This window comes from Somniosus microcephalus, chromosome 14 (genome assembly GCF_052327205.1).
Source record: "Somniosus microcephalus isolate GS21.2 chromosome 14, FLI_Smic_1.0, whole genome shotgun sequence".
Lineage (NCBI taxonomy): Eukaryota > Metazoa > Chordata > Chondrichthyes > Squaliformes > Somniosidae > Somniosus > Somniosus microcephalus.
Window position 1 is genome coordinate 102571888 of NC_141000.1, and position 8941 is coordinate 102580828.

General features: G+C 42.3%; 1 long non-coding RNA gene across 1 annotated transcript; it reads left to right on the plus strand.

Moving 5' to 3' along the window:
* The first annotated feature begins 33 nt into the window (after positions 1-33).
* Positions 34-5208, plus strand: LOC147107780 (uncharacterized). Its single transcript, XR_015080866.1, has 2 exons — positions 34-2281; positions 3172-5208. It is a non-coding gene; the product is annotated as an uncharacterized LOC147107780 (long non-coding RNA).
* Positions 5209-8941: the final 3733 nt, after the last annotated feature.

Consider the following 8941-nt stretch of genomic DNA (forward strand, 5'->3'; position numbering starts at 1 on the left):
TGATTCGGGACAAGCAACTGATGTCGGGTAAGGACCTTAAGAGGGGGCCTCCGGGCTCCCTCATTTACAGTTACATGACAGATAGATGTTCGTTAATTGAGAAAATGCAGAACTAAGAAAGTGGCTAGATAAGCAAAAGAAAGAAAGGACCAAGAAGGTAGGGGTACTCTTGGTCCATCAACTGACTGGATTAATAGAACAGGTTGAGAAAGTGCAAGAATTAATCAAAGCTAAAAATCAGGAAAATGCAGAACTAAGAAAGAAGGTAGAAATTTTGGAAAGCATTAATAAAGAACAAGAAAGGACATTAGCGTACCAAGGGGGATGGTCCAGACAATGGAATAATGAACCTCTTCCCCCGTACGCCCCCCTAGGACCAAGTGCCCCTGGGATAGAGGAAAGGAACCTTAAAAAATGCTGGAATTTCAGTTTGTGTGAAAGTGTGTTAAAGTGTGACTGTTTTTCTGACTATGAATGTTTAAGAAGTTATAGTATTTTTGTCTGAAAAGTCTGTCTTTAAAGGAAAGATTCTGTTATGTATGTTTTAGCTCCACCCACTTCTCTGTGTTAAAAGCGTTTAAAAATGTTTGTCTTGTCTTGGATTTTGGAAGTTTTAAGAATGTGCGAATAAGATTGTGCCCCAAGAGAAAAATCTTTGAACTACAATTTAAATTAAGCTGGTGTGTAAAAACTGAGAAGAACAACAAAAAGTTTGTTTAACAAAGATTAAGTTTCAGCCTAACATTTAACCTTGGAGTCGTGGTTGCTATGGTGAAATCTTCCAAAGCAGTTTGATTTGTTTAAATGTGAAAAACTAATTTTTCTCCAGTTATATTCAATGTTTTTACAGTATTTTGGAAAGACATCTGAAGAAAGGACAATAAGAAAATTAATATGACGTAATTTACTGTTTTCTGCAAGAATGTGCTATTTTGTTTTGTTTGTCTGTTCATAGTTTTACAAAAGATGGGCTTCTGCCTTAAAGTTACAGTTGCCAATGTGCTTGGAAGAAAATTAATTTGAATGTTTACAAGATGTGGATTGGATTGGAGTTGTGAGGTTGATAAACCTGTTGAAACCAGACTTTCATTGTGGCCACGGTGAAATTCTGTCTGGTGTGAATTTGTGTAGACCGAATTGAATAATACTTAGCTTGTGAATTTTGCTCAAATCCCGTCTTTGTCCATATCGCCTCCGTGTTCGTGTTTAGTTAAAGTGTGAAAACACAACTGTCTTTCGATAGGGAAAGTTCTTTTTGATTTACGTGAATTGACGCAGTTGCGTGCATTTGATAATGTGTTGCTCCACCTTCTTAGAATCCTGCAAAGGAGTTAACCCAACTTTAGTATGAAGTTTAAAGATATTGGACGTTAAATAATTTAAGTTTCTTAATTTTAAGTTAATATTTCCCCAGTGACAGAAGGAATTTATGATTTGATAACTTAACCTTGGGCTCTAAGCAGAGTCACAATGGAGTCTCTTCTTTCTTTTGTTATATGGAAGTTACCTTGTAAACTAATTGCAGCACTTCTGTCACTAATGTTAAAACACTGTGTAAGCTACCTAGCCTGAGAATTACTTGTTTCTGAAATTGGAAATGGAGGATAAATTGATAGAAATGAAATTGAACATTGATAAAACCTGCTGGTACAATAATACTGCTGTTTGGATTTTGGGATAATTTTGAAATGACGAAATGGACTCAGGCAATATATATTGGGTTACTTTTGGGAAAATAAAATATCCTCTAAAATAATGATAAATAAAAAAGTGTTAATAACTTGGATCAAGTGAGAACGTTTGATCTATGTTTTCTATCTTAAATATTGTACTGGACAGTAAAGTTTCTCCAGGACTCATGAATGAGATATGAATGGTAATTAAAGGAAAGTGATTGAGAGTGTAAGATGTAGTTAAGAATAATAAAAAACCTGCCGAGTGTGTGCTCATTCATCTTCAGTGTACTGTCCCTTTAAAAGCCTGTGCTTCCCTCTTCGAGGTCACAGGCTGCGCGCTTTCTCTCTCTCTCTCTCTCTCTCTCTCTCTCGCGATCATGACTGCAGCTAGAAGTTGTGATTGAAGTTGCATGGTTCGTGTGTGTGTCAACTAATGTGCAACGAATTACGAAATGAGAATGTACCCGATGGCTGAGAAATCGGCTAAAGACGCGAAGGTAGCTGTGGATAAAGTAGAGCAGGATATGTTAATTACGAAACAAGCTTTTGAACAATTGCCATACGATGAAGCATCAGAGTATGATGAAATTATCACTCAAACGTTGGTGAGATTGGGGGAATTTTTGGTTTCAGCTCAGTCTCGGCAACAGCGATGGATTGTTAAATAGATACAAAATTCATTTTGAACCATTTGTCAAGGGAAGGGTATGTCGTATCAAAAGCAAAGATTCAATTTTGCAAAAAGTGTGTCACGTATTAAGGGCACATTCTGACACCAGATGAAAAAGTCCTGCTCTCAGAAAGGATTCAAACAATATCCCAACATCCGGAATTTACCACTAAAAGAGGAATACGAGCATTTTTAGGATTAATAAATTTTTGCAGGACAGATGGATACCAGAAATTACTAAACTCCGAGCCACCAGAAACCGGACAACCGGTTTGACCCCTTATGAACTAATGACAGGACGAACGATGCAATTACCGGAAGGCATCATAACAGGTGGGACCGACGTAGGCCCATTAAAAGATAAATTAAGACGATACGTTTTGGAATTAGGCACTCAGTTAAAAGAGATGCGCAAAGAAGTCCGAGACCACCAAAGAGAGCGAGATGAGGAGCTACGGCTCAATATGCTCCCCGAGGTACCCCCAGCGGGAACAAAGGTCATGGTAAAGATGTTGCCTGCAAAACCAGGTTTCGCTCCAAAATGGAGCGGGCCGTATGAAGTTATAATTAGTGGAGACACCTGTGCCTGTCTGGACATAAGAGGGAAGGGGGTTTGGAAACATTGGACTCAACTGAAGGCTTACGAGAAAAGGGCGGGTTCAGTCGAGCCCAAACCATCAATACAGGAAGAAAATCCCGGGGATGGTAATACCAGTAGAGAACCTCAGCAAAGGGAAGATGAGTCTAGTGGGATACAATGAACAAAAGGAGGGTGTGTGTGTGTAGCAAATTACTAATGACACATCCTTTGTACTTGCCTTACAGATCAATAACGGCTGATTAATGTATGATTCTTTGATCTGTGTGCCTGTGTGGGCGTTTGTTTTGTGGCTTATTGCATCATTTGTGCTTATGTGCTTTTACTTAAACGTGTTAATACAAGAGTGTTATCGGGAGGGCCAAAGAAAGATTAAAATAACACCAGAACAACAGTATTTAATAAAAGATGAGGAGGGAGACCGTAATATGTTTAGTTGCGATAATATGCATTGTTACGGTAGCCGGGGGAAGACCGCTATGTAAGCGGGAATTACATGTAAATACTTATATATATATGTCATATGAGTATGCTAAGGAAAAGGGACAGTCCAGCTGTTGGGTCTGTAGTCACATAGTAAAGGAGGAATTCCGTTGAGAGCCATCCCGTTCAATGCCTCAGAGATGGCGGAATGGGTCATGCGCCAGAACGTCAGCGGCGATTATAAAGATTCATACAACCAGGAGGGTGACAGAGACAAATGGAAGTCGGCCGGTTATGACCTAACCACTTTCCAGGGGTGGTACCAGCCTAATTATAATCGGAATAGGCAGCCTCCATCCTTAGTCCTTACTAATACTTTAAGGGTTGGTGGGCCGGAGGGGCCAATATGTTTAACGAAGAATGTATCCGGAGGCACAGAAGTAGGACACAGTAATTGTTTCCAAGATGTTAATATAACAAAATGCAACCTCACCGAAGGCTGCGGCCAAGGTTTCTTCCAATTAAATCATATCGGAACCCCCAATAAGACAACTGGGGGACCGTGGGAAGGGGAGGAAATCAGATGGAGGTGGAGGATTCGTAAGTCACTGGACGACAATCTAACCGCATATAATGGGACCTATTTTATATGTGGTCACAGAGCCTACCCGTGGCTCCCCCGGTCTTGGACTGGATCTTGTTATTTGGGATATGTGCTACCATATGTTTACCGTCTGTCCTCCCTAACTGACCACCGTCACTATCGAGCCAAACGCGACATTACAGAAACCGAACGGTATTTCGCCATTTTATTCCCTCCTTATGGGACAGGCAGAGCCATAAAAGAAATCCAGCTTGTCGCGTCATTGTTAGAAAAGGTAGCTAATGACACCGAAGAGGCACTGGCAGAAATAAGTGATGAGATGACGGCGATACGGACGGTTGCCTTACAGAACCGGATGGCATTAGACTACCTGTTAGCGGAGCGGGGGGGTACATTTGCCTTGATAGGGCAGGAATGTTGTACATATATCCCAGATAGCTCCGAGAATATCACAAACCTAGTAACCCACATGAGGGATGAAGTGAAGAAACTCCATACCAATCCCGGGCAGGGATGGTTGGACTGGCTAGGACTAACGGGATGGGGCCCCTGGATAATGCATGCACTGGTCATTATTGTCGCGATATGTGTTGCAATATGCTGTCTGTTAACCATCTTAAAAACTTGTTGCAAAATGGCAATGACACAGTTAATGCCAGTCAGTATGATAGACGAGCTATTGCCTGAAGAACAGCAAACGGAGGACAAAGCTAATCCGGCCGACTCCCCCTTAAGTCAGTGGTTGTAAGATCGACACTGTGAAGAAAGAAGATTGGTGGTCGCCTGGAGCAAGAGGATCGTGCTCCAGGACCAAAAGGAGGGTTTGTTGGAGGGAATTTCGGTACTAAAGGACTTTGCAAAGCTCGTCGGGATACTTGACATTCGTTACAGGCTAAAACTGGATCTTGAGCTACCCTGGGATGAGTAGTGCCAGCTGCATCCTGTTTTGTACTTCGGTTATCTTGCAAGGACAGTCTGCTATTGTTTTATTTCTGCTTATCATATCTCACGGTGAAAAATCCAAAGATGTCCTAGTTCTGCTGAACATTGTTTACAATATCTTACTGCTACAATGTCATGAGGCATTTCTGTGATTAATCCGCTTAACCTTTCATTTGTGTATAAAGGTAAACGCATTTAGAGTGTTAACCGAGAAGCTTGGCGGTTGCACAGGGGTGCATAGCACTTCTCCCAGAGCGCTCTGCAAATAAAAGTGTTCTCTCACATTTCAATTATACCACAGTCATCTGAGTCTTATTACTCTATTAAGCTGAGGTTGGGTATACGTCGGCCTTGTATATCACTTGGTCCATTCAGGCTCCAACTCAGCGGTAACACTATCTTGTATACATTCCATGAATTTGTCCTCCACACTATTACTGCAAATTTGGTTTGCCCAGTCTATATGTAGATTAAAGTCCCCCATAATTACTGTATTACACTTGTTACATGCACCTCTAATTTCCTGATTAATTTACTCTACCCTACATTACAACTACTGTTTGGGGGCCTTTTGTGACTTTAACTTACATATAGATTGGACTAGCCTAATCAGTAAAAATAATGAGGAGGAGGAATTCCTTGAGTGTTTGAGGGATGGTTATCTGGATCAATATGTCGAGGAACCAACTCGGGAACAGGCTATATTGGACTGGGTACTGTGCAATGAGAAGGGACTAATCAGTAATCTTGTTGTACGGGGACCCTTGGGTCAGAGCGATCATAACATGATCGATTTCTCACTCGAAATGGAGAGCGAAGAAATTGACTCAGAGACTAAGGTCCTGAATTTAAACAAGGGGAATTATGATGCCATGAGACGGGAACTGAGTAGGTCTGATTGGACAACGTTCCTGGGAGGACTGGAGGTAGATAAACAATGGCAAACATTTAAAGATAGAATGACAAAATTGCAAAAATTGTTTATACCAATCTGGCATAAAAGGAAATCTAAAAAGGTGACTCAACCGTGGATAACAGGGGAAATTAGAGACAGCATAAAATCCAAAGATAGGGCGTATAAAATAGCCAAAAAAAGCGCCAGAGCGGAAGATTGGGAACAGTTTAAGATAGAGCAAAGGAGGGCAAAGGGCATAATCAAGAGGGGCAAAATAGCTTACGAAAACAAGCTGGCGGAAAATATAAAAACTAACTCCAAAAGCTTTTATAAGTATATCAAAAGGAAAAGACTGGTGAAAACCAAAGTTGGTCCATTGCAGTCAGATACGGGGGAATATATAATGGGAAATAAGGAAATGGCAGATCAACTAAATGCATACTTTGGGTCAGTCTTTACGAAGGAAGACACAAAAAACCTCCCTGGGATATCGGGAAAAATAGGGACATTGGCAAAGGAGGAACTGACGCAAATCAATATCTCTAAGGATATGGTGTTAAGGAAGCTAAAGGGATTGAAGGTGGACAAATCCCCAGGGCCTGATAACATGCATCCTAGGGTACTGAAGGAGGTGGCCCTAGAGATAGCGGATGCACTAAGGATGATTTTTCAGAATTCATTAGACTCGGGAACAGTGCCGATGGATTGGAGGGTAGCTAACGTTACCCCACTATTCAAAAAGGGGGGTAGGGAAAAAGCAGGTAATTACAGACCTGTAAGCCTTACATCAGTTGTGGGCAAAATGCTGGAGTCCATCATTAAGGATGAAATAGCGGAGCACTTAGCAAATGGGGACAGGATAGGACAGAGTCAACATGGATTTACAAAGGGTAAATCGTGCTTGACTAATCTATTGGAATTTTTTGAGGGAGTAACTGGTAGAATAGATGGGGGAGAGCCAGTAGATGTGGTGTACCTGGACTTCCAAAAGGCCTTCGATAAGGTCCCACATAAAAGATTAGCATGGAAAATTGAGGCTCATGGGATAAAGGGGAAAGTTTTGGCGTGGATAGGGAACTGGCTGTCAGATAGAAAACAGAGAGTTGGAATAAACGGCTCATTTTCTGAATGGCAGGCAGTAACAAGTGGGGTACCACAGGGATCTGTCCTGGGCCCCCAGCTGTTCACAATTTACATTAATGACCTGGATCAGGGAGTCGGATGCAGCATTTCCAAATTTGCAGACGACACTAAACTAGGAGGGGGGGTGGGCTCAGAGGAAGAGACCAGGAAGCTCCAGAGCGATTTGGACAGACTGGGCGATTGGGCGGATAAATGGCAGATGCACTATAATGTGGACAAGTGCGAAGTTATCCACCTTGGGTGCAGGAACGGGAGGGCAAATTATTATTTAAATGGCAATAGATTGGGAGAGGGGGAAGTACAGAGAGACCTGGGTGTTCTTGTACACCAGTCACTGAAGGCGAGCATGCAGGTGCAACAGGCGGTCAAGAAGGCAAACGGTATGCTGGCCTTCATAGCAAAAGGGTTAGAATACAGGAACAGGGATACCTTGCTGCAGCTGTACAGGGCACTGGTGAGACCACACCTCGAGTACTGTGTACAGTTTTGGTCGCCTCATCTGAGGAAGGATGTTCTTGCCATGGAGGGGGTGCAGCGGCGATTCACCAGGCTGATACCAGGAATGGCGGGAATGACCTATGAGGAGAGACTATGTAGTTTAGGGATGTACACACTGGAGTTTAGAAGATTGAGAGGGGACCTCATAGAAGTGTATAAAATTCTGACAGGTCTAGACAGACTGGATGCAGAAGGAATGTTTCCCTTGGCGGGTGAGAACAGAACTAGAGGACATAATTTAAGGATAAGGGCTAAACCATTTAGGACAGAGATGAGGGGGAATTTCTTCACTCAGAGAGTGGTGAACCTGTGGAACTCATTGCCACAGAGGGCAGTGTACGCCAGCTCATTAAATATATTTAAGAGGGAATTAGATATATTTCTACGGGCAAAAGGGGTTAAGGGTTACGGAGAGAAGGCGGGGACGGGATACTGAATTAAAGGATCAGCCATGATCTCATCGAATGGCGGAGCAGGCACGAAGGGCCGAATGGCCTACTCCTGCTCCTATCTTCTATGTATCTATCTATGTATAAACATCTCCCACAAATGTTTTCTGCCCCTTGCTGTTTCTTAGCTCCACCCAAACTGATTCTACTTCTTGATTTTCAGAGCTAAGATCCTTTCTCTCTACCGTCTTTATCCCATCCTTTATCAGGGATACTCCTCCTCCTTTTCCATTTTGCCTATCTCTTCTAAAAGTGAAATATCCTGGAATATTTAGTTTCCAACTTTGGTCACTTTGCAACCACGTCTCCGTAATGGCTATTAGATCAAACCTATTCATTTCTATCTGTGCTATTAATTCATCTATCTTGTTGCGAAAGCTTTGGGCATTCAGATATAGTGCCCTTAGCTATGACTTTTTTCTATTTTTCTCTGATGTCACCGTAGTCACTGATGCCCTATTACATTTGTTACTCTCTCTGTCCCTTCCTGACCCACTCAGCTTATTTTTACCCAAAACTACTCTGCTCTAGAACCTTGACATTTTTCTTGCTGCTTTTAAATGTATTCTTTCCTGAATGGAATATTGGACAAGTTGGAGCTTGTGTAGGGTGGAGCTCAGCATATCAAATACTTGAAGGAGAAAAAATTGCAGGGATATGGGAAGGAGCGGGGGAGTGGCACTAACTGGATTGCTCTTCGAAAGAGTCAGTGCAGACTCGATGGGCTGAATGGCCTCCTTCTGTGCTGTACTATTCTATACTTCTATGATACCAGAAAGAGCATTAGAGAAGTTGATTCAGGATGTAACAAAAGCATGGATTAGGGTTTCAGCGGTGGTGAAGCGAAGTAAGGGCAGTGGTGGGAGATGTCATCAAGGTGCAAGTAGGCAGTCTTCATAATGGATAAGGTATCGGATTTGACGCTTAGCCCAGAATCAGACACTGCGATGCACACTATCTAGTTCAGGATGACTGAGCAGCCAGGGAGGGAGATGGGAGACACAGCAAGGATACAGTTTTTGAGCGGCGCAATGGCTTTGGTC